Raw genomic sequence first — 26,782 nt, 5'->3', positions numbered from 1 at the left:
CATGCGGAGAAAACAAAACAAAATAAGATGGTAGTTTGCCTTAATGAGAGGAAGTAAGAGGCAACAGCTACAGCACCAGGCTTGCTAAGTGAGGTACAAATCCTGCCAGCAACAAATCTTAGCTGCAACTGGGCATGATCACCATAGTAGCTGCAGAGGTCATGGAATCCCAACAGACTCTCCAACATCTGTCCAGTGACCGATGAGGTCACCTTTTTTCCTGAGCTTTTCTGGGATGGGTGAGGGAGGATGAGGAAAGTCATTGAGAGGGACAAATCAGGATCTGCTGTTCTGTGGATCACAGATTATCAGAGCTAGAAGGGATATTACAAATCAAATAGTCCAGCCCTACCCATTTCTATAGCTGAAGAAACTGAGTTTCAGAGAAGTTAAGTAACATAGCCCAGTCACCCAACAGTGACAGAACAGCACTGGAATTTTCTCAGATCATCTCTCTGCTGGCTAATAGTAGGCTTCCTTTCTTCCTACTTAGGAAACTGGCTTTCCTTAGACTTTCATCACCTTCCTGAATAGCCAGCAGACTCACTTAGGCAGATGTCTAGATGTTTTAACTTCCATCATGGGCATGGCCCTGGATCAGCTCTGCTTGGTGGGTGATAATACACTACAATTCTTAAAACTCTTCTCATGGTCTAAGCTTCAGAGATTCAGGCTCTGAAAAGCTATGACATTTCTACCAAATGTGATATGGTAGCCTCTTCTTAGCAGATCAGTCCTCATTTTACCAATGAAGCACATGCAAGGTTGGTTATACAAAAGACCATCAGATTTTCTTAACGATGCCATACCTGACCAACTCACCAGGCTGTGGCCTAAAAGTTCTCTAAGGTTAAAACCTGGGAGGCTTGTGCTCCTCTATGACCCACTGGGCTTTGTGCATGTAGAGGGCAGGAATTAAGGTTTTATTCCTCTTCATATTCCTCTTGTCACTTGGAAGATGTTCAGTAAGTTTTAATAAATAAATAGGCTCAGCACTTACAGGGAGAACTTTGCAGGCTGCAACTCACTCAGAAGAGAGTGAGAAATTTAAAACTTGAATAAGATATCTTTAAAATGAGATATCTAACTTGGAGACATAAATACCCACCAAGGAAATGATCAATATTTTCAGATAACCAAAGGGCTACCTAGGGGAAGATGAGGAATAAGGGCAGCAAATTATGTGGAGTAAGACTTCAGATGAACTAAACAGCAGCTTTGGGAAAGGACATTGGCATGAGAATCGAGTGAGGACCTTCTCTTGACAGAGAAATAGAAGGGAGGAGAGAATCAACAAGGGAGGGAGCTTGGCCCACAGCTTCTAAGCCTAAGGAACGTTGGCCACTTAGAAATAGAGGATGCTTGTTGGCACTTTAATTGGAGGAAACATTGCAGGGAAGGGTAAGTATCTACACAGTAAGTTGAACTGAAGACAGTAGTAGAAAAAAGTTGTATGAGAGGGTAGGACAAGCATGCTAGGCCCTCCTGAGAGCTCCCTTTCTATAATAATAACAATAATGGCTATTGAGTGCCTCTATTTGCCAAGAGCTGTATTAAAACTGTAGCCTGACTGAGGATAATTTCAGTACAGCAACAACCAGGAAGCCTCATGTCATACAAGTTGAACTTGAGAAAATAAAGGATATTAATTTTTAAAAACAGACTGGCAAGGATTCTGTGAAACTGGCACACTAGTGCATGGAATGCAAATTGAATACAAATTGAAATGATCCTTTTGGAGAGACATTTGGCAATACTTTTTAAGAGCCATAAAAATCATCTAATAATCCTACACCTAGAGATTTACCCTAAGGAAAATAACTCTTAAAAAGAAGAAAAAAAACCTGTATGTTCAACGTTCTTTAAAATATCAAAACCTGGAAAGAATCCAAATTCCCAACAATTTGGGAATGGTTTAATAATTTATGATATATTAACTCCATGGAAAATTATGTAGCCATTAAAATGATAAATGGAAAGACTGTGGCAACATGAAAGGCACATAACAAATGATGTTCAAGGATAAAAGGGGAACGCAAAATTCTACATGTGCTCTGATTATGGCTCTAAAAATACTTAGGGCTAGAAATTGAAAGGGACAACAGAGAATCATAAAAATTGCTTTTATGGGCTTTTTTGTGTAAAATTATTGTTTGTGTTCTTTAAAAAAATGAAAACAGAGAACTCTTGCCCTAGTAGGGAAATTTGAGATTCCTAGCATGTAAGTTAGAAAGCATCTTTAGGTCCAGGGCTAACATGCTCATTTTACAGTGAAGGAAACTGAGGCTCTGAAAAAAGTGACCTGTTGGTCCCACAACCCGCTGGTGGCAGAACTGGAGCTAGAAGATAGAAGCACAAACTAGAAGAGGTGGGAAGTTTACATTCTTGAGATGAGTAATTTGTGGAAATACATGAAGTAAAGAAGGCAAGAGAAAAGACAGGGTTGACTGTCATAAAAATTTTCAGATGTGGGTAATAAATTCAGTCAGTTAAGAGTATAACCTCATTCTCCGAAGACCAGCTATCATCCACTCATTAATTACATAATGAACCCTGGAAGAGAGGCTCTGTTTTTGTGCCTTTAAAGGCCATTTCCTCTCCATCCTCATTATCACTTCCCGAGGTCAAGGTCTCATCAATCATTCTGGAAGCTCTTTGTGGGCACCTGTTATGTCCCAGGTGCTGTACTGAGCCTGGAGATACAATGGTGTGCGTAAGACATGCATAGCTCCAGCTCTAATGGTGCACTCATTAATTTAGGATTGGAGACGGATGAGCACAGGCAAATAAATAAATAAGGTGATTTATACAGTAATGAGTACTATTATAAAAAAACAACAGAAATTTGTGATGAAGAGTAAACAGGTGGGGACAAGGATGGAGGGTCGTAAGCAAAGTTGCAACATGATCTGATTTATATGTTTGACAGTTCACTGGCTGCCTTTATTATTGTAGAAGTATTGCATCAGCCCCCCTCAGCAGCAGGCTCTGTCTCTTACTGTGGCTAAAGAAAGCTTAAGAAAATGTAGATTTGATGTGACACTGCTCTACTTGGAAATCTTCGTAAAGCTCCTTGTTGCCTCACAGTAGAGCTCAAGTACTTGGCACAGCTATTGAGATATCTACAACAAGCTTCCACACAACCTTCACCCCAGCCATAGCACATGTCCCACACCTCTCCCCACCCAGCCTTCTCCAGAGTCTGCTGGAGGCTCACTGCTCTCACGGCATGCTGCACACTCTCCTGAAGCCACCCTCTCTCTTTGATCCCCTCACTCCCTCTTTGTTTATTGAGCTCTTTTCCTTCTTTAAAGTTTTGTGTGACTGTCACCTCTTCTTAAATCTTTCTCTCACTCTTCCAAGCAGAGCAGCTTAGTTACTGCCTTCTAGGTGCTCATAACATGCTTTTTTTTACACTTGCATTACAATACATCACATTGAATCATAGATAGATGTGTGCGTTTGTGTGTGTAGCAAGCAGGGACCATGTCTTAGTCATGTTTCTATATCCAGAGCCAAGCACAGGCTGGAAGCCTACTGTTAGTGAATATTTAGCAAATGAATTAGTTGATAGATCACTGGATGAAAGGATGGGTGGGTTAATAAATGAATGAATACAGTCCACCCCCTCATTTTAAAAGCAAGGCAATCCAGCCCAGCTGGGTATGGCTCAGCGGTGGAGCATTGACCCAGGAACCAAGAGGTCATGGTTTGATTCCCAGTCAGGGTACATGCCTGGGTTGCAGCTTGATCCCCAGTAGGGTGTGTGCAGGAGGTAGCTGATCGATGATTCTCTCATCATTGCTGTTTCTCTCTCTCTCTCCCTCTCCCTTCCTCTCTGAAATCAATAAAAATATATTTTAAAAAATAAAAATAAATAAAAGCAAGGCAACCCTGATCTGGTTTGTTATTTGTGAAATGAAGAATGAGACAGGGTGATTTTTAAGGTTACCTCTATCTCTGATGGTCCAGGTTCTGGGAGTACATAAATCACGACTGGTTATTGCCATTGGAATCAGAGAGCCTTCTTGGCTTGACTGCTTGAGAGAACTAAAGGGCTCTCAGGTTCATGATTAAGGATCAAAAAGCCCGTGGAGCCCTGCTGCACTGGGATAAATAAAACCTGGGCATGGATTGCTGTCCTCCTGTCCCAGTTGGCAACACTCACAATATCCCAACGTACCTGCTGAGAGAAGAAGCCTCAAGCAAAACAGGTTTCCAGCCAGTTCAGTAACAGCACAGCTATACATTCCTGTAAATTTCCAGGGTCCTGTGAGGACCTGGACAGGCGTGAATGTACCGCTATGTTACATAGCTCCAGTGGCCACTTTTGCTTACTGCATAATCTGCAGGTGTGGTTTTTCAGGATAGACTTGTGTAGATTTAAGTCAGAGGTTAGAGTGGAAATAAGTCCTAACTCTAAAAGTCCTAACTCAGCCCTTGATGGAGGAGAAAAGAGTGAGGCTACACCATTCCCTTTCTATCAGCTTCCAGAAGAAGGTGACCTGAGAGTGAATTAAAGCCAGAGGGCCTATTCTGATGCCGGCCACATGTCCTGCTCCCTGTTAGCTGCTATGGAGAATCCAGAGAAGCATGGAATGGATCTTGGTCTCAAGGAGTTCAGAATCTAGTGAGAGAGATTAGTAATATACTCAGATGATAGAGTTGAGTTCCTCATTGAACAATGAGGAAAGTCCAAGTGGATGAAGGTTGGTAGATTGGAGGAGGAAGGAGGGAGCACTTCACCACGGAGTGTATTCAACTAACAGAAATGGCATTGACCGTGTCAGTAGGAAAAGATCTTGAATGAGGGCATGGAAGGGTGGGGTATAGGGCAGTGGGAGAAGGCAGGCAGTGTGTTTGACTACAGTAGAGGGTGTAAATAGAAGGAAGGGGATTTCTCACCACTTTGGAAGAGCTGGGACAGAGGGGTCAGCTAGGTCTTAGAGACCTTTCTCATTATTTATTTGAACAACATTTACACAATGTCATTTTTTAAAAATATGTTTTTATTCATTTCAGAGAGAAGAAGGGAGAGGGAGACAGAAACATCAATGATGGGAGAGAATCATTGATCTACTGCCTCCTACACACCCCCAACTGGGGATTGAGCCCAAAACCCAGGCATTTGACCTGACCAGGAATCGAACCATGATCTTCTGCTCTCATGGGTCGATGTTCAACCACTGAGCAACACCAGTCAGGCCCCGGTGTCAATTTTTGCCAGGTTTTGTCCCTACCTGTGAGTGCCATCTCCAAGGTTTAGGATGCATCCTGTAGACAGTGGAGCTCACTAGAGGATCCTGGGAGGGAATGAGGTAGACACCATGGAGAGCTTTACTCTGACTCCTTCCCTTTCTTATCTACATGACCACTGTCAGAATGGGCTTGGTAGTGATGTCTCTCAAGCCTTTTAGAGGGTTGGACACATGACCTCTATAATCCCTTTCTAGGAGATTCTGTGATCAGTTATCTACCTATAATCAACATAAGGCTTTTACATAAAATATTAGAATAATGTGGAGAGAGAGAGAGAAAGAAGTCTCTAAGAAGTTTCCTGTGATATAGAAAGCCAGATAGTGAAAGTATCTTTCTGGCAACAGTAACTAGTAGGAGTTGAGGCCCTCAGACCCTTGGGTTGGTCCCATGTGAGATTTCCTCCTTCTCTCTGGAAGGCAGTAGAGATTTCAACCCTCTGAAGTTTCTCATGTGGAAACAGCAAGTTTCCAGACCCATGATCAAAGGCAAGAGTAAGAGCCCAGAGAATGAGAAAAAGAAAAGAGACAAGTCAGAATTTGAAGCTAAGGAAAAGAAAATTCTTCTAAACCTACAAAGCAACTCAATTTTAGGAGACTGAGTCCTGCCTTTTAAAAATGCAGTCAGCATTAAAACCATTCATTTCCTTCTTCCCCTTTCTACACAGGGAGGAGTTGACCATAAATTAATTTGGAAGTTAAGTGAGTACAGACTTACCTTTGAAAGTAACCAAAAGGCAGAGATAAGAATGAATCAAGCTTCAAAACATAGGCAAACACAAAGAAAGATGCTAGGAATTTAATCCCATCTGGTGGCTTTTTATAAAGTTACTCTTACAGGAGTGGGGAGTTGTATGGCTATTCGCTATTTTTTAAAATTTTTTTAAAATATATTTTATTGATTTTTTACAGAGAGGAAGGGAGAGAGATAGAGAGTTAGAAACATCGATGAGAGAGAAACATTGATTAGCTGCCTCCTGCACATCTCCCACTGGGGATGTGCCCGCAACCCAGGTACATGCCCTTGACCGGAATCGAACCCAGGACCTTTCAGTCCGCAGGCCGACGCTCTATCCACTGAGCCAAACCAGTTTCGGCAATTCGCTATTTTTTGAAAAGTTTTCATTTTGACTGGATCCTAGGGACTTCATTAGTCCTTTACATCACAAACAGTTTCAGAGGCTGACCAAGGCTCTTCTACAGAAGGGGATTTTTATTACCTTCAAACAGTAGTGATAATGGTGAGTTCCTAGAGTCCCTGCTTGGAGGGAACATTTGTCCTCCATCTTTCTGTTCACTCCCTGCTATGCAGAACTGCATATTGCAGGACTCAGACTGCTAAGAAGAGCCTTGACCTTGGCCCCAGGAGACACCAATTCTAACCCATCACAGCCACAAGACATAGCAGAGTTGCACTCCCTCTCCCGGCCTCAGTTTTTTTAATATATATAAAAATGGAATTAGGCATGTTATTTCTGTGGTCCTTGCCAGAACTAATGAATTGGACTATGCATTGAATTTGTTCAGCTGTTAAACTAGCCAATTAAGCGAATTGGATTCTTTTCTTTTCATTCCGATGTTCTTGGGGGTGGGGGGTGGTGATGGTAAAACAATAACTTACCAGATACTATGCTGATATGTTTATTATTTCACTTGCCAATAAAATGATATCCAGGATGAAATAATTCAATTAAACTGCAACAGCAATTCCAATAGCCCCGTTGGGAGTTACTACAGATGTGACCCAAGTTTCCACAACTTCTGCATTTCCACCCAGGATCCCAGAAAATAAGGGGACCTTCTCAATGACAGGATTGAATGCTAATAGATCCTGAAGTATCTTATGAATTATCAAAGGAAGCTTCAGTCATACCAGTGTATGATTTTAGTGTTTAGTAAAGTGTGTTGTAATGTATTTATTTGGAAGCCAAGAATCAGCAAATGATATAGATAATAACCAGACAAACCAGAATTTTCCATTGCCCAGAATATCCCATTCCCTAGCCATTTTAGGTAAACAGGAATTTACTGTAGCATTAAAGGAATAATAGCTTACAATGACTAGATCCTAGTAGTCACAGGTTTGCTAACTGCCCAGCAATGTGTCAACTACAGAGATCACTGTCCACTATAGCTGGGCATTACGGGGACCCAATCAGATTCCATTTCAGAAATCATGGGCGGTGTTTCCATGGAGCTCTGCCAGAAAAGAGGTGATCTAAATCTTGCATGAGCGATGTACATCAACAGGGAGTTTTGCCTAGAACATTGTGACCTAAAAAATCATATTAAGGAACTCAGAATGCAGACTTGGTTTCAGAGACACCAACTGACCTTGTGCAAGGCACCTTGCAGATTACCTTGCCTGCTTGGCTTCCCTAATAAATGGTGACTGCCTGCGTGAGTACCCAGACAGCGGCACACCCCAGCCAGGGGCAAACACTGTGATTTCACTGTCCTAATTTTTAAAGGCAGCCTGTTCCTTCTATTAATCATCTTGCTATTTGTTTGTTTTTGGAAGACAGGCACTGATTCACAGTGGGAAATATTGCCTAATGGTTAGACTGGAACCCTAACTTTGCTACATCTCCTCTTGAAGACCCTGCCCATTTTATTTTTTGATATCCCATAAATAAAGATGCCCATGTGACATCTCTTGTGGAGTTTAAACACAGGAAGAATTTGGAACCCACTTCCCCCAACTCCCGATCCATACAATAGCTACTCTTCCTTTGCTAGATGAAGAAGACTGTGCTATAAGGGCATTTCCCTTTTTGACTAAACCGCTGGGAAGTTCAAATCAGACTATAGGTTTTATTAAAATTATTCGGATTCTGAGTTATATTCCTCCTCACTGTCCTTATCTTTCATGACTGGGGCTTAATCTTTTATCTGTGTTTTTTTTTAAATTTTGTTTTATTGCTTAAAGTATTACAAAGAGTATTATATATGTCTCCTTTTTTAATGATGCTGTTATCTCTCTAAGTTTCTTTGAATACCTTTTGAATGTGACATGCAAAAAAATTAATAATGTGGGCTAATTTGTTTCATTAGTGCTCTCCAGATGAAAAATTTGGAAGATTAATACTTATTCTATGATGAAGTCTGAAATTTCACTTCGAACACAAATTAATCATTAACATTTAAAAGCTTATATGGAGTAATAACTCTGAACCTTTGCATAGTCCTTACCATTTATAAGGTAAATGCTTTTAAATATGTGCTCATCTTTTGTAATCACTGTTCATACTTTACAGATGAGCAAAGTGAGGTTTAGAGAGATTAAGTGTCTTGCCAGAGGTCATAGAGTTAGTGAACTCAGATCTTGTGAGCCTAAGCCAAATCTTTTGTTGGTCCCCAATCCCCTAATACTATCTTGTCTCTCACTGAATTCTCATTTAATCTAACATTCTCATTATCCTTAAACAGGTTGTTTATTTTTAATGTGTTGATAAAATTGAAGCAAAAGGACATCTTAGTAGTTGCTGAGATGGTCTGCAGAAAGTATGCAGACCACTAATTTAGGGTCTAAAGGGTCAAGCTTATAAATGGTCACTTTTAGAAGATCCAGGCTCCTTCCTGTCATGGGGTGCCATGCCTCAGTTTAACTGACACATCAAGGGTAGCTCTGTTTGAAGGGTAAGGGGAAAATGTGATCTCTAACATATTTTTTTCTTCTAAGTTATTTAAAATATCTTTCCTAGGGCTCCTTAATACTCGAGTGACACAAAGGATACCAAATCCACAGATTGGTGGACAGTCAAGAAGAGCTGTTCACTGCTTCAAGGGCTTGTTGGTGTGAACACACATACTTTTATACTCAGAGCCTCAGGGTGATGTTTTTCCCCCAAGTGGGTCAGTCAGCCAACCTGCTTTAATGTGACTCTGAAAATAAGGTAAGCACTGAATTTGTTTTCTCCTATTTCAGGCCACCCACCTACCACCAACTGCAAGCTGAAAAGCTTCGGGGATAATTTGACCAGAAGGTCCACTGCCTGTGGTACTTTGTGGAGGCCAAGCACCCTAAAAGAGACGTGCATCTGACAACCTTCTCTCTGATCTCCTTCTCCGGGCTTGGCCAGACCCAATTCTGGTTTCCCATTAGGCCTCAGATCCTGCCCACAGTCTGGGGGCTGGAGAGGCCAATCTGAAAGGGCTAGAAATTAGTTGGTTTCCACGCTCAGCTTTAGGCGTGTGGCTTCCTGAAGCACAGCCAGCCGAGGAAGCTCTGAATTTCAAAGAGTGATTTTCGTCTTTGCATACCATATCCGGAACTGAAACCACCAATTCATTTCACTTAAGCTCTCACACTGCACTCAGATCATCAATAACATTCCACAGATAAAGCTTCATCCTCTGAATCATTCGCTCTTTCACTCTCCTTTCTTTTGGTGATGATGTTGCTATTCTCTCTCTCTCTCTCTCTCTCTCTCTCTCTCTCTCTCTCTCTCTCTCTCATCCTGACAACACAGAATTGGAAGGCCTTTGTTTTTTGTTTTTTTTGTGGGTTTTTTTTTCAGGAGTGTACATGAGAATGAGGAGGCAAATATCCCAAATTCCGCCGAGGGTTTGCCCCTACCCATAAATTTCTTTCTTCCCTTTCGAGTCTGCTTGGCCGTGTAAGTGTAAGGTCATCAATTCAATGCCCCCATTCGGGGGCCAATTGACTTTGCAGAGAGCTTCCATACTGAGATAACAGGTTAACTCACCCAGCCAAAGTGGTTAAAAGATAGACTGTGGAGAGATTCATGCAAACCACCCTCACGAAACACTGGAAAATACACACATCCTCTGATGCCAGCCGTAGCATCACGTATTAGGAGGAACAAAGATCTCTATCATTTATATAGTACCTTACAATTTATAAACCACAGTCACATCCTTTCTCTCCCTTGACTCTCCCCAGAACTTGTGCAATCAGCCAGACAAGCATTATTCTCCCCAGCTGACAAAGGAGCACCAGTGCTAATAAAAGTGGAATGATGGGCCCAAGCAGTGATGGCGGAAAAGCCAGACACCTCAGGTTAGAAGCCAGTTCTATTGATTCCAAGTCCCAGATTTTGTGTAACTCCAATACAACCTTATAGTTAATATAATATTACATCAGAATCTATGACTAAATATTACACATTCATTTGTTGATATGTTAAAATTCCATGTTCTTTAGGTCAGGGTTAATGGCTGTTGGTCAATACTTTTGTACAACCCTTCCACACCTCTGCATTCTTTATTTAAAAAAATAGAGAAATGATGCCCTAGCTGGTTTGGCTCAGTGGATAGAGCGTCAGCCTGTGGATGGAAGGGTCCTGGGTTCGATTCCAGTCAAGGGCACATGCCCGGGTTGCAGGCTCAATCCCCAGTATGGGACATGCAGGAGACAGCCAATCAATGATTCTTTCTCATCATTGATATTTCTCTCTCTCTCTCTCCCTCTCCCTTCCTCTCTGAAATCAATAAAAATAGATTTTAAAAAATAGAGGAATGACATTAAATTTGGTGTTGCTTTCAGTTCTGACATTCTTTGGGTCCCTGTGTAAGTGAATATTAGTCATCCATGGGATTTACCCAAAAATGTCACCCAAAGGATTTATTGTGGAACATCAGCCTCCAGGATGGCAGTAGTATTAGGTAAAAATGGTTACTATGGCCAAAAGTGAGAGCAGAACAGAATTATTCAAAATGAAACAGGTTGCTTTGCTCTAGCCCTTCTCATAGTTTTGCATGCAAATCGACAAGGGGAGAGGACTGTGGATGTGCCACATTCCTCTAAGTTGGCCCTAGAACATGCTCCTCAAGCAATCAATATTCCATGAAGCCCATTTTGATAAACAGTGGGGTCCTCTCTGATGATCCCCTTGGTGTCTCAACGCAGCAGCATAGATGTCAGCACCACCCCTCCATCGCACCCCGTGCCAGTGCTGAGTCTGCTGGGCCATGGAGGTTGGTCCTCCCAACCCAGCACCGCCTAGCACTGTTCAATTCTGCCGCACAGTCCAGATCACAGTACTTCAGCCACAAAGCCTTTGTGCCAAAAACAAAAACAAAAAACCCACCGTGTGTCTGAAAGCAATGATTTCTGCATGTTGCCTGAATATAGGACTAGAGCAGTGATGGTGAACCTTTTGAGCTCGGCGTGTCAGCATTTTGAAAAACCCTAACTTAACTCTGGTGCCATGTCACATATAGAAATTTTTTGATATTTGCAACCATAGTAAAACAAAGTCTTATATCTTTGATATTTATTTTATATATTTAAATGCCATTTAACAAAGAAAAATCAACCAAAAAAAATGAGTTTGCGTGTCACCTCTGGCACACGTGTCATAGGTTTGCCATCACTGGACAGGGGCAACTCCTTTTATTGCCTTGAAAATGTGCTGCCTTTTTTTTTCCAATGAACTCTTTTCTTTTAATTGATTTCAGAGAGGAAGGGAGAGGGAGAGAGAGATAGAAACATCAATGATGAGAGAGAATCATTGATTGGCTGCCTCCTGCATGCCCTCTACTGGGGACGGAGCCCTCAACCCAGGCATGTGCCCTTGACAGGAATCAAACCTGGGACCCTTCAGTCTGCAAGCCCATACTCTATCAACTGAGCCAAACCAGCTAGGGCTGTGCTGCCCTTTCATTTCTCTGAGGGCAGGATTCCATCCTCCTCCTCTTATGGGTGAAGAAAGGTGAGGCCACCCAAGGATTTTCCATTCTGCCTATTGTCATTCTGACTCTCATGGCTCTACCAGGATCTCTCCTTTTTTGGAGAAAGGAAGTCTAGACTCTCAGAAAGACTCTCAAGAGGGTGACAGACCACAGGGGACTTTATTCAGTCTCCAGTTCTTCTGAGCTTGATTCTTCCCCCACTAGCATACCTTCCACAGTCTCTATCTAACAACATCTGAGGAGAGGAGCTCACTATCTCATAGTCAGCCTGGATCCATGTTCTAACAGTTTAGATGGTAAGAAAGTTCTGAACTACACTCTGTCTCGTGGGAACTTCCTACTGAGGTTGGCTCCAAACAAGCCTGATCCTGCTTCCAAAACATGAAATATGTCTGCCAATCTCACTGGTGACTCTACTTGTCTTAAATCCATATCTGAAAAGTTCCATTAGCAGTGTATACTGCCATTCTTGAGGCCAACATACCTTGTGACTTAACCTCCAGTCATCTCTTCCAGTCTTCCAGTCAGCTCTAGAGGGGAAGGTTTTTTGGTGCCAAATATATTATTTTCTTATTTGATTGGACATCCTCTACTCAGAGATTACACTTCCTACCCTGGTTTGAGTCAGCATATACCATCTTAAACTTTAGTGTAGTGTTTCTGCTTTTGATCCCAGTCCCATTTGTGCTTGGTTGAAGATTGCTGGTGCTACATTGGACTGAGACAAAGTCTTTCTCATTCTGGAATGACAGGAAAAGTCCTAGTACTGAACCATGCAAAGGAAACTTCAGGCTTAAAGAAGGCATGCAGATAAACATCATTTCAAATGGCCTCAGGAATTTTATTTTATTTGCAAGAACAAAATTTCAAAAATAATAATTCTAATTTTTTTATTAAAGGGAATAAATGTCCTATAGCCTTTGTCAACCATCTAGCTAGTGCTTTAAGATTTTTGTATGAATGTTTCACAGTCATTATCTCATTTAGATCTATACCAACCATTTCAGGTCAGATATCATTGTATCATGTCATTACAATTTATGAGAGTGCTGGTGTTTTTGAGGCTGTGGTTATGGGCTATCATCTTAATCTTTTGTTCTATTGTTAGAATCCTGGACTGTAACTCAGAAGTCCTGGGTTCTAGCCCCTGCATGACCTTAGGCAAGTCACTTTGTCTCTTTGGCCCTCACTTCCTCCATCTGTAAAATGGAAGAGCTGTTGAGTTACATAGATGAGCTCCAAAAACCCTAATCTTGCTCAGCATCTTGCAAATGCTTGTGCTTATTCACAGTGTGAACAGAGAGAGAAAAAAATCACAACAGGATCCAATAGGTCAAACTTTTCTTCACTATTTGCCACACTCATGGTAGTGAGAAATATCATCACATTACCTTTACATCTAAAAGGACAACATACCATAATTAGTCATTAGAAATGACACAGTGACAATTAGATTATATTTTAATGTAGAAATCCTGCTTGGTTCAAGTAAAGACATTTGGAGAGAAAGTTCAAGTTTTGAAACTGCTGATGCCTTCCTATAATGGTGTGTGGGACGCAGTGGGGGTGGAGAACAATAAGCCAGACGGTTCATCTTAGGGGTAACCTCTTTGGTTTATGTAAAATATATGACTCAAAGCAAATTTATTCTGTAGGCTACCATGCCTGAAAGAGGATGAAACCTCGCTCAAAAGAGACGGAGCCCTTCATACAATTAATCAGCTATATCTCTGTGTTGTATGTTGTGATGTTTAATTTCCAGAGGAAAGATCATTTTCAAACCACATAAAAGATGATGCTTTTGGGAAAAAAAGCAACAAAAATGAAAACCCACCTCTTTTAAATGTAAAGATTTCTATATGAGCTTGCTTAATGTTTGTATTTCACACCCACAGACTTGATGCCTATTATCTCTGAAATTATTTTCACTTCCAAAAATCATATGAAATACTCCTACACCTGGGGTTTTTGATAAACAGTCCAGCTTCTATGGAGAGAAACAAGTGTGTGTGTGTGTGTGTGTGTGTGTTTGAGATTGAGAGACAGAGAAAGACAAGTTGTGGGGGAAAGGGAGAGAAAGTGAGAGCACATTTATGAGCTACACAGCACGGACACCTGTGAAGCCTTGAGTAGATTTCCCTGTTTCATACAAAGAAATTCTGTGAGTATGGGTCTTCCCTCCACGGATCTCTCTTTAAAGACTGCAAGAAACTTTGGGTTCATTTCATTCTGATGTTAAGAATAAACAGTCATTGATATTTTTGAGCAGTTAGAATGTCCCAGGAACTTTCCTAAAAGCTTTAATACATAGGAATTCACATATTACTCAGCAAGTCTATGAGGTTGACACTATGATTATCTCATTCCATAGATGAAGAAAACAAAACCTAATCACAGAGAAGTAAACTCCCCAATCTCTGGCTCATTAACACTGAATTAAAATCCTGCTTGACCACCATCAAAGACTAAAGATGCCATCAAGACTGAAGTGTTTCCTCTGGGCAACACTTTCACTGAGCTGGAATCTTACTGTCCTCTAACAGCCCAGAACTTTCTCACGGTATTAAAGCCACTGTTTTAAACTACAGTAATCCGTGCATGTGCCAAGTCATCTCTGTAAGACTCTAAGTTCCTTATGAGTGGTATTAAAATTATCCTTGTTTTTCTATAGCTATAGCAAGTGCCAGGACTGCATAGGCACTTAAGCAAATGAATGAAAAGATTCAAGATTCAGACTTGGGTTTTCACAGTCATGTTAGAAAAGTCTTTACAGCCAGATTTCCAGGGTCAAAGTCAGCTGAATCTTGAGACAACTATGTGTGACTTTCAAAATAAAACATCCCATTTGTTTTTAGTCCTGCAGGTTTTTTCTCTAAATTCATCCCCACCTATTGAATGGTTATGATGGGTGGCCTCTCCATCTGGCCTGGAAAGTAAGTTTCAAAAGAAATACTTGTAATGCTGAGAGAAAGCTTAAGTCATGTTGATAGAGTTCATCTTAACTTTCAAGGAGTTCATCCTTTTAGAAACAGAGTGGAAACCTAAGAGAATATGAGCCAAACCTCACCCCGAAATCAAGCAAGACCATACCAAAAAAACAAACAAACAAAAACAACAACAACAAAACAAACAAACTGGGAGGTAGCAAGATGCCTCTGATAAAGATGTGAACTTATAAGGAGCCCATTAAAACAGACAATGCTCCAGAGATTACGTGCTTTGACCCTCTCATTTGGCAGAAGGGGACAATGTGGCTCAGAGAGAGGAGATGAGTTGACAAATCAACTTGATAAAACAAGTGGTAACAGACTCCTAAATGAGACACCTTTTCCTGTTATATTTCACTAGCCTTTATGATGGGGTTACAAGTCAGTGATTCCTAAAATGAAGCCTATCTGGTTACATTTTGGGTAAGTCTGACTCGGGTTTGAGAAAGTCCTCAGGCTTAGGCAAAACTGACTGTAAGAAAGTGGATGACAGGGGGTCTCTATTTTTGATCACATACTAAACATTTCTACCTACTAAGCCATGGCAGGATAAATTAGCTGGTTGGCATCAAATGAGTATGAATCACTGTTCTCACCAGCCATAAATCCAATCGCTGGCACAGGATGGATCAAATGCAGAATGACAGCTGAGATTGAAGCACATTGGCCTCTCTCCATCCAGGGTTCCTCAGTCCCTATCCATGCTGGTAGCAAATGTTACATTGTCCTCAGAGTGATAGTCAAGGGTTTTACAGTAGTTATGATCTCTTCATGTTGCTTGTGGCTAAAAAGCCAGCAAAAGCAAACTGTCTGAGCAGATGGCAGTGGCAGGCAGGCAAAGTTCCAGCTTTGATCCTGACTCTGTACATGGCTTTGGACATTTCCCCCACTTTACAATTAAAAGGATGGGCTAGAAGATGTCCTGGCCACTTCCAGGGTCCCCTCCATTTCTAACATTTACTGAGGCTATGCATGTACTACTCACTCCTTCTTTCTCTAGTGTGGTTCTGTGAGTCCTTGAATGAGTGGCAGCTCAGAAACTTTTCATTTCAGCGAATAGTCTTGACATCTTCAAGTAAAGGTCATTTGGGTGCTGGTAAGTGCACCAATCTTAGAGTCAAAAGAATGAGCTCAGTTCCAGTCTCAGCTCTACACCAAGGGGGTCTGGAACAATGGCGGTTCCCTTTTTGAACCTCCTATTGTTCCACTGAAAAATCCAAGTAGTAATTAATTCCCATTTCACAAAGTTGTTTTGTGGGTCAAATGAGACCATGGATGCCAAAGTATGTGTAACCTGAAAAGCCTGTGGGCTTGTGTGGCTGAGGATGAAGATATAGATGAGGAGTTAACACTTTTTGATTTTCCATAAAGATATAAATGAGCTACAGGTTCTGGATCAACAGATAAGGGTCGGAGGGAGATGTTCCATCTGAGCACCTGTGTTCTGCCCACCCCGAGACTTACACCAGACTCCCCTGTGAAATCCTTTCCTTACTTACCTATACCACTCCTCTATCTCCTCAGTCCAATGGAAGGTATCACCTGTCTTAGGTCTTGCACTTTCTTTCCCCCCTCCCTCCTCACTGCAGACCCAGCTGGAGTGTCAAATCAAAACTTCGGTGCAGATATTTCACCTTCACTTCTTTAGTCTTCTAGACCATTTAAAGAAAACAGCAGAGGCGCTCCTTCCACCCACGCATTTCCCTTTGTTTTGAGGGCTGTGGCAGCCTGGCCTTGTGGCAGTTAGAGCTCCAGGCCAGAAAAGCTCCTCCAGCTTCAAATCCTCTCTTGGCACCTGAGTTCCTGGCCTTCAGCAGGTTACCTGGCATTTTTCCGGGGATAAAGCATGATGATGGCATCTGATAGGAATGACACATAAGGTAGAAAATGTGGCTTTGCACATGGAGCTGCCAAGGACATCAGGTGTGATTTAACTCCACCCCAACACCAGATGCTATTTACAGAAGTATAAACTGAGTCCTAGAGAAGAGAAGCATCATGTGGTGTCATTTAGAAGTAGAAGTAGGCCAAACTCCTCAATGGAAAGATGAGGAAACTGAGGCGCAGCAATGTTAACTTGCCTGCTCTTGGGGTAAAGAACTAGCACTGAAACCCATAACCTCTGATTCAAAGTTCAGGCCTCATTTCATGAGACCACATATAGGATACATAGTGTGGGCATGAAATCCAGGTTCTGAGAGTTTGTAGCTATAAAAAAAGGTTATTATATTAATGTAAATTTGGGGAAATAAATTTATATCCATGTTTTGGAATTCCCACTTTATTCTACAATATATTCATCATATATTCCTATGTATAAGATGTGATGAAGAGCATATTTAAATTTGAGGTTTAGGATATATGTGCATAAGCATAAAATAACTACTAAGCATTACTTTCACTCCAACCCTGAAGGCCAAAGGAACCTTGTAAAAGTCCATTTTCTATCATCAGGGAGCAACTGATCTGTGATGGTCCAAAGCTAGATTCTATTTAGTAAAAGTTAAGTCTAGAAATAAAGGAGCCTGTGTGTGCCTTGAGTCCAAAGCCTTAACCTATTGAAATACTGCCTGGCTTTAGGGCCAGACTAGTGGTATGCTGGTAAATGTTAAGCAGCTGGGTTTAAAGGGGAGGAGTAGCCCAGCTGGTGTGGCTCAGTGGTTGAGTGTGTTGGCCTATGAATCAAGAGGTCAGTTTTGAATGTGTATTACCATTTTTAATATAACTTATTTATATATTTACATGATTTGATTTTTAATAATGGCTGTACTTTTGAAACAGTTTACAAAATTCATGATATATTAATAACCAGTTATTTTAAGCTGGAACAAATCAGCTCCCAGCCAACCCTGGGCATAAACAGATCTGAGTTTGAGTTCTGTCCTGTCATTCTTCCTATGCCCTATCTGTGTGGCATGGGGTAAGATTTTAAACTGTTCCAAGTGTCAGATTTTTTCCAGCTGTTGAAGGTGATGCAATAAAAACGTCATGGCTTATTAGTGATACTTAAATGAGCTAATGCTTAGCAGCAGCTATCCATATTAGTGCATTTAACTATTAGTGCATCAACAACCCACTATTAGTACATTTAAAAGTCAAATTCATTCACTCAAACATTTTGCAGGAATGTATTTGTAGTTGTTTCCCATTGTATGTTGTCTCTGGTGTTAGGTACTATGGGGTGAGGGCACATTACTCTTGCCCTGCTTTTAAAGAGTTCATGGTCTGGCAGAATGGGATACAAGACCAGAACAAGTGTGATCAGCTCATAAAAAGACAGAGTTTAGGAAGGGCAGACAAGGGAGGGATTCATGGAGGTGATTTTCATGGTGTCATATATTTCAAAATAGACTTGGACATGCAGAGGTGTCCAGGAAAGGGTTTCCCCAAGATGAGAGAGTGCAGGGAAAATGCAAAGATAAAGGAACATGGAGGTATAAGTGTATGAATTTGGTGAAACAAAATGTATCAAAAACAGGTGCTGAGGAATTGTTGGAAAGGCAGGCAATGTCCAGGTCATGTTAGCCTTGAATGCTGAGGAATCTGGTTCATGTTCACCTAGGTAATGATGAGCCTGGGGAAATGTTTTCCTCTGTTAGTGACACATATCAGATTTTTGATTACTTAACATATTATTTAGAATATGTGCTTATTGAATAATTTTTATGGCAACTATTCTTTGCTTTAATAAGAATAATTAAAAGTTAACTAGATAGAAAAATGCATTTTTAAACTAAGTAAATTTCCCTTGTGGGGGGTAAGGGGAGAATCCAGTATTCAGGGATAGAAGGTGGCATTATAATTCTCAGTAGGGGGAGAATCCTGTGTTCAGGGATAGAAGATGGCATTATAATTCCCAGTAGAAAACAAAGTCATTATTTAAAGCCTTTGATAAATACTAGGAAGGCTCATGTCAGTGGCTGTATTTCATGAGTTTGAATTGTCTATTGCATCCCTCTTGCATTGTGCTTCACACAAAAAAGTCATATGACCTATATCTTTATCTGCTCCAGTCTTAAGCTTCTATATATAGGCTTTGGTTATGAATGTTTTTTCCTATGAAAAGGTCAGACCTTGCAGATGTACCATCAATGCAAAACCCTGCTTATTAAAAAGCAGACAAGCAAGTTAGTAAAAGTCATTGAAATATTACTGATGTGGGGGAAAACTTGGCAGTTTGCTGAAAAAGAAACAGCCTCCAAACTTTCTCAGAGAGATGGGGAAACCTCTATCTTGTGATGACAGTAGCATTTTCCCGCTGTCTAAAGCAACCTGTAGCTGTCTGCGGCACCCCCGTTACAGAAGCGGGCTGGGACACTCCCACCCCCAGCTCTCTCGTGCATGCTCAGGCCTGCCCTGGGGGCACCTACTCACCTCTGTCAGACACCAAGCTCTGTTAACTCCTCCACTACACCTCAAACCCCCATGGAACATCTGGAGGTGGAGCTGGGGAAGGTTCCTCAACCAGATAGACAAAAACCCAATTTGGGGTTTCCGGTCGTAAGCAGAGCGCAGCAGCCACCCTTGGCCAACATTGCAACACCAGAGAGAACTGGGGAGAGTTGAACTCTTACTTTTAAGCCAAAAGTTCACAGGTTCACATACCCCTCTAATGTCAGCTGCTCCCTAGTGCTAACTTTCGAGTCTGAGTGCTCAGTAGGCCTTGGTTGCAGGAACAATCTGTGAGGATTCCCAGTCATTCATTTAAAAGAAGTAGAGGCTTCTTAAAAGAAATGAGAGTTCAGATTCATTTTGGGCACTTCACCAATTTCTTGACTAGAAAACTGATCCCTGAAGCCCTGATCTTGGCCTTTGGCTGAAGAGGCCACAGAGAAAGTAGGTTCTTCTTCACTCCCACCGCTTAGCCCTGTGTCTCACCCACCTGGCTAAACTGCCTTCCCTAACCTAGCTAAGTCTGTCGCTTCTGAGGGTCCTAAGCCTCCTGGATCCAGTCATTTTGGACCCCCACAAAGTTCACTTGCTGACAGCTGGGACAAGTTTCAGGCCTGTGGGTTACCAACATGGTACACTGAAATACAGACATTCTTAGATTAGAGTAAAACAGTGCTAAACACTTCTAGTTAAAAAAGAAAGGAAAGGAAAGAACAAACACTCATTCTAGCAATAACAGCTGTTCGAGGATGGCAGGCTGCTGCAGGGGTGAGCATTCGCTATCACTGAGGCATCCACCAGAGGCAAGGCCAGCACCCCAACAATGTAGTGGGAGAGTCAGGCATGGGATGGGGACACGACAATCCTGAGATCTCTTCAACTCAGTCTTCTGGGACTACCTTTCCATTTTTTACCACTTTGAGAATCAATGATATATTAAATCCCTGAAATTTCTTCACTTTTTTCCATGACAAGGAAAAATTAACTTTCATTTAACTTTATTTTTACCAGACCACAGGTTATGTTAGTAATAGAGCTGGTCCAAGGTGAATAGCTTTTCTTCTACTTTATTAGTTTAACTCTCTTAAAATTCCACTTTTGGTGCACTACTCACCTGCTCTAAACCCTTCATAGTTCTCTATCAACTCCAAGCTAAGCCCCCATCACTTTTGCCTGGCGCTCAAGATCCTTCATCATCAGGCTCTGATGCCTCACCTTTCAGTTTCACCTTGAACTACACTTTATCCACTACCTAGTTGTCTGGACTGTTCATTGCAGGGCCTTCGGAACCCTCCTCACCTTTTCCATCTCCACATTTGTCTTTATTCCATTCCAGCCATATCTGTGGTATTTATTTTCTTATTCTTTTGAGTATTTCCTCATTTGCTTAAGCCATGTGTCTCCATCATCATGTGCTCAGAATCCTGTCTGGCTCTCAGGCTATGTTTATTGGCTGAAGTTAGTTTGGATTAGGAAACTTTTTTTTCTTGCAGGGAGGCAGAAGGGTACACTGGTTAGAGCACAGATTCTGTAGCCCACCTCCTTTGGTGTGAGTCCTGGTTTTGTCACTTATTGGTGAGGTGGTCCTGACCAAGTTACTTAAACTCCCAGGGACTCGGTTTCCTCATCTGTAGACTGGGAAAAATAATAGCCCCTCCCTCATGTCATGAGATTTAAATGAGTTGGTTTTTATGAAGTGCTTATTTCAGTGCCTGGCACTTAGGTGGTGCCTATTCATTCTTTAAGGTGCCCTTTTGTTTCTCCCTCCTCCACAATTATTAACTCTATTTTCCATGTCTAAAGCACTTTAGAGTTTCTGAAGGCCTTTCATATGTATTTTCACATTGAATCACTGCAGTAATATGCGAGGTAGGTATTGCCATCCCCGGACACTTTTGGTGACACAGGTAAAAGCAGGGGAAGGGGGGACTGTGACAGAAACTCAGAGATTCTAGTTCTGTGTCTAGAACGTGTTCAGCTACAACATGTGGCTCCCAGTCTGGATTCCTGGGCTAGCTGTGACACTATCCAGCATGTTGCCAGATAAGTGTCATCCCTGCTCCAAGGGGAGAGCCCACAGAACCCCAGAGCCTGGCTGCTGTTCCTGCAGTGCCTAAGCACACCTACTAGTATTTCTGGACCAGGCTTCGTCTCACAGCCATCTTGGGTGAAAGGGATTTGCAGTGCTGGCCTCTCACACTCCCCTGAGGCTTTGCGGTTTCATTTCACCTCTGCTGCAGATTGTTCTGTAACCTTTGCTCCATCGCTGTATGCAAAGCTTTCACACTGCAGGACACCTGGTCATGTAACAACAGAATAGCACACCCAACTTAGAAGGGATTTTGAAGATCATTAAGTCCAATCCTCCAAAGCCATTTTACAAATTAGAACACTGAGTTCAGGAAAGGAAATTACTTATCCAAAGATCCCACTCATTTATGTGTCTCTCACGCGGGTCATGATCAGGTTCTGGAGAAATATGGACAAGTCACTTGCTTTCAGGAAACACAGAATCTAGTAACCTATGTCCTCTCATCTTACTTTCTCAAATGTCTAGCCCAATGCCTAACAGACATAGTAGGTGCTCTATAAATGCTTCCTGAATAAATGAATGAATAAATAAATGAATGGCACTGCTCAGTCACTACCCTAGCTGGCCCTAGACCCTGGAATCCAGATTACCAAACTGGGACTCCTCACTGCTCATACTTTCTCCCTCCCCCATTCAGATTCATTTCCTATTAAGGTTTGAGTAATAGCTCACAAACATGACCAAAGGGTGTTGCAGATAGTCAATGCCCATCATGACTGGGTTCCCAGTCATCTTGTAGAAGAGTTCACTCTCTGTCTCTCTCCTGAAGTGATGGAAGCAGAGATCCAGCGTAAGACCCACCTGGACAGACCCAGGACCTGCTCTGCGGGATGCCAATCACCTGCCTAAATGTTGTCATGCTCTTGCTATACAAACAGAAACCGGTACATGATGCATACTGATTCATGATGAATATCTTAACATGTTTCAAATTTTTCCTTATTTCAGTCATTTCATAGAATGCCCAAGCAGGAGGGTGACTTGGAGATAATCAAGCTTAATAATTCCTAATTGGATAGATATAAAAAACAAGGCTCAGAGGGTGAAATTGAGAGGCTCATAGTCACAGCATGCCAGCAGCTCAGACTCCCCTAGAACCCAGGCTTCATGGGTTCTGGTTATCAGAGATTCTTTCCATGCCAGACTTGGCATTAAGCCAGCCAACTATTGAGTGAAACTTCTCCAGAAGACAGGTTCTAGATGACTTACCTGTATTTCTTGCATTGATGACATAGTGTTTTGACTTCACAGAAACTCATTTCCTACTCAATGCTATGGAGTTGGTAGCAGATCTTGAACCTCAGTGTTCTGATAGCTAGATTATGCTTTCCTCTATGCTGTACAACTAATCCAATCACCATTTGATAACCAAGTGAATAAATGATGATGGGCTGGATAAATGAATGAAAGATTGACAAACGGGAATCAACGAATCACTGTTGGGAAATGGATTTTTTTGTAAAAAAGTAACTCTACACTCTCAATCTGCTTAGACTCATGGGAACCTGCTTCAGCTCTCTCACCTTTGATTTCCCTTCATTTGACACCTCTGAGGTGTGTTTAAGGGAAGAGGAAAAATGAACCTTTATGTTGTTTAAGGGGGCAATTTCTCTGATGCTTATTACATCAAACATGGATGATTCAAAAATAAAAATAATTCTAAAAACACAGAAATTTAAACCACCCAAAAAATCACCATCTAGAGATTACCAGTAGTTAATATTTTAGTGAAATTTCATTTTTTAAAGTTTTTTCTTGTTTAATGGATTCATACTGAACAAATGCTTAGTAACCTGTTTTTGTCATTTAATAATAAAGCACAAATATCTAGTCAGGTCAAAAGTAGGTCAAGTAGATCAAGAATGAGCATAATTTTATGACATTTGATGTTAAGACTCCAAGCACTGCTTTACATTGACTGTTCTGTGGGCCCAGCAAAGCCATTTCACCAGGCTTTGCTTATCAAGATTTCCTGTCTCTAAGATGGCTATGGCTATAACATTGTTAAGAGATGAGCAATTAAAATAGTTTGAGATAAAAAGCTTTTAATTTTCTAACCTCTGTTATACACACAGATACATACACATGCACATGGGCACACACTATTACATGTGTGTTTCACCCACCTCACACATCTCACATACATATCACACATCTTGTATGTCCTTTCTAATAACCCTGGAAGAGAAGCAGGGCACAGGTCATCATTTTAAAAATTGAGGGTCATGGAGATTCCATGTACATGTCTGAGATTTTTATATTTATTTATTTTTAAATGTTCAGAAATAAAATAAGTAAGCAAAAATGAGCCAATGTTCAAAGGGGAGTTTCTTATGTCTGAAGATTAGTAGAAGATTTTATCCATTTATAGTGGAGTGGAGACATGAACCCATTTTTGATCTTTTATTTGAGACTGTTTTTTATACCATACTACGCTGCTTTCCTGACTTAAAACACTTTTGAAAGTGTTGATGATTTTAGTTCATTTCACAGAAGAAAATATACATGCATCAACATGCCCCATGTCCCTCAGCACGAGGGCTGACAGTGCATTCTGTGGCCTCTATAGATGGGCTGGCTGCCTGACACGTCTGTAAATGAGGTTTAATTTGATTAATGTGGCCCACTGGTCAGGACAACCTCCCCTGCTCAGTGAGGCAAGGGCCACTGGACATGGCTGGCTGGAGGGCCAGAGAGAGGTTGTGATTCATTTCTGCCCCAGGCACCCACCTGGCCGGCCTGGTGCAAAGGCTCTGTGACCAGGGGAAAGTGAGAGGCTGCAGGCGCCCTGCCCATGAGCTGGGACTCAGGAGTAATAGCGAGAAGAGGGGTGAGAGTAGCAGCTGCTGAGGTTGATATTTATATAATGACTCTGTTCCAGGCAGGAAGTGAAACAGATTCTGCTGAGGCACTTTCCTTCCCCCACTCCCCTGCCCACTGGCGGCTCCAAAGAGGTGATATGGGGAGAGCCTCAGCAGGTTATACCCACGCGTATGCAGACTTGCGCTAGGCTCCAGGCTCCTCAACGGGATGTCAGAGCCAAGGCTCCCTACTGGATCCCAGAGGTGCCCCTCTCTTCGTGTTTTCAGCCTAGGCCCCTTCTTTCTCTTCACCTAGTTGCTTTTGCTGATTGGGGAGAGCTCTACTGTCCCCCTACAACTCTGCAGGAATGCTGTGAGGTACAGGAGATTATATCTATAAAACACAGGGCCAATCATGCGTTGTTATGGAATTAGCATTAAGCTCTTTATTACATTTCTATAACCATCTCCAACTCCATCACCTGTGGTTTCTGTGGATGATTGTTCCCTGACTTTGCTACCTGCCTCAAGCAAACGTTCTGCCTCGTACTGCTCCTTTCCTTTCAAGCATCAACACCTATTCAGACTGTCTCAGGCTTCAGAGCAAAGAGCCCCATCAGTTCCCATTTTCTTGCTTAAGCCTAGACTTAGGAATTCTATTCTTAAACCTTTCTAAAACAAAAGGGAGTTTTAATATAGATGGTATACCATCTAGACAGGTCTTCCTGTTCTGCTTCCAACCTAGTACTGGAGACTATTTGAATCATGAAGTGTTCATAGCCTAAAAGGACCTTAAAAATTATCTGGTCCCCTGCTTCTCAATGAGTAAAGGACCATCAGCAGCAGCAACAGCTTTGAGGAGCTTGGTAGAACTGCAGAATCTGAGGGCTCACAAAATCCAGACTTACAAAATCAGATCTGCATTTTAGTAGGATCACTAGATGATTTACACGCATGTTATGCTTTGAGAAGCACCTTAGCCCGAGACGCTCATTATCAGGTAGAGGAACTAAAGACTCAAAGAAAGATATACCTGCTCAAGGTCACAAAGCCAGAGAATGTCATCAGGCTGGAACTTAGTAGACTGCCTAATTCAAGTTCCTTTCTTATGCACAAAGTCCTAATGAAGATGTTCTCCCAATGCCAGCACTATGGTAAGCAGGGCAATCCTTTCCCCTTTCTATTTTTTTCTCTAAATTGCATCTATGGGTATTTTTGCAATTCACCTGACTAATAGAAAATCAATACAAATTATTTTCCACTATCTCCTTTGGGCTCTTGTATGACCTAAGTTGCCATTCTAGTTGCTGAGTTCCACAGAGCCTAGTGTGCTTCATTAGGAATGTTCAATTCACCTAGAGTTTATTTGAAAGGAAACTTTGGAGTGCTGGTAAGACAAGGGAGATGTGTTATTAGATGTTTCAGCTACTTCAGCTTTGCCCCTCAAGAACCTTGCCAGGAAGAACTATGAATGACAGCATATTTTAGAATCGCAAAATGACAAACCTGGAGGCGACATTAGAGACCATCTCATCCAACCCCTGTAAGACTCTGATGGGGGTGATGAGCCATATAAATAAATGACTTGCTCATGTTTATCCAGCCAATTAGTAGCATATTCTGGGCAAAAGGTTATATCTCCTGCTACCCAAGTCAGGGCTCCATGCAATGTACTCCCACCCCTTCCTCAACTAGATGGAATGGACACACTTAAACAAATAAATCACCTGAACCAGATGGCATTTACCCCAGAATCCTGGAGTAAGTCATGTGTAGAAATGTGATGCTCTTGTCCAGATGGAACATCCTGTCATTATAAATGATCACTGCACCAGAGGGAATGTCACACTCTCAATGGGTTTTCCACCCATGTGAAGGGCTACCTGGGAAGTATAAGCTACTAAATCTCACTGCCATGTCTGGAAGTCATAATAAGGAGTGGGATCATGGATATGTAACAAACATAACCTATTAAGGGAGAAAAACCAGAAGGATTTTAACAAGTCAATGTTCTCTAAGAGGCTAGGGCTAAGGTCTAAGTAGGTTACTATTGAAACATGATACTTTCAAATTTTCGTTGATTCAAGACTGGAGTTTTACATCAAAGAACAGCTTGAATCAGAATTGGTTGGCATGGCACTATGTCATCTTTCACAAGGATCATGGAAATAATATGATAATATTGTTCCAGCTCCCTCAAAAAGAGAATGTTAACAAAGAGATCTCCAGAAATCAGAAAGCACCCAGAATTTTAATAAAAGACATAGAAGAAATAAAAAGTAGTGAAACCTCTATTTTGCAAATGTCACTGAACATTTCTACTCATCCTGGTGCTTCACTTTAAAACGATCTTAATGGTTTCACCATTAGTATTTCATCAGATGTGCAAGGTGCGCCTGGGAAGTAAGCAGAGACAGGTTTATCATTCTTGTTTGAGATGAGGTACCTACACTTTTGGGAGCAGAATTTCTTTCCAGTGTTTATATCACTTGAATCCTAGTTGAACTCCAATTCCAATGCTCTTTACACAACACAACATTGCTTCTGGATAAAGATATACTACAAAAAACAACAACTTCTATCTTCACACCCTTCAGA

The 26,782-nt window shown here is 41.5% G+C and overlaps 1 long non-coding RNA gene across 1 annotated transcript in view; it reads right to left on the bottom strand.

Moving 5' to 3' along the window:
- Positions 1-4,046, bottom strand: part of LOC111825112 — a 50,544-nt gene extending 46,498 nt beyond the window's left edge. Inside the window, exon 1 of the long non-coding RNA XR_002828217.1 lies at positions 3,953-4,046. This is a non-coding gene — a long non-coding RNA (uncharacterized LOC111825112). The remainder of the gene's footprint in view (positions 1-3,952) is intronic.
- Between the last annotated feature and the right edge of the window lie 22,736 nt (positions 4,047-26,782).

This window comes from Myotis lucifugus, unplaced genomic scaffold, assembly GCF_000147115.1.
Source record: "Myotis lucifugus unplaced genomic scaffold, Myoluc2.0 scaffold_14, whole genome shotgun sequence".
NCBI classification, from domain to species: Eukaryota; Metazoa; Chordata; class Mammalia; order Chiroptera; family Vespertilionidae; genus Myotis; species Myotis lucifugus.
Note: the sequence above shows the minus strand (reverse complement) of the source record. Positions and strands in the feature narration are given on the sequence as shown.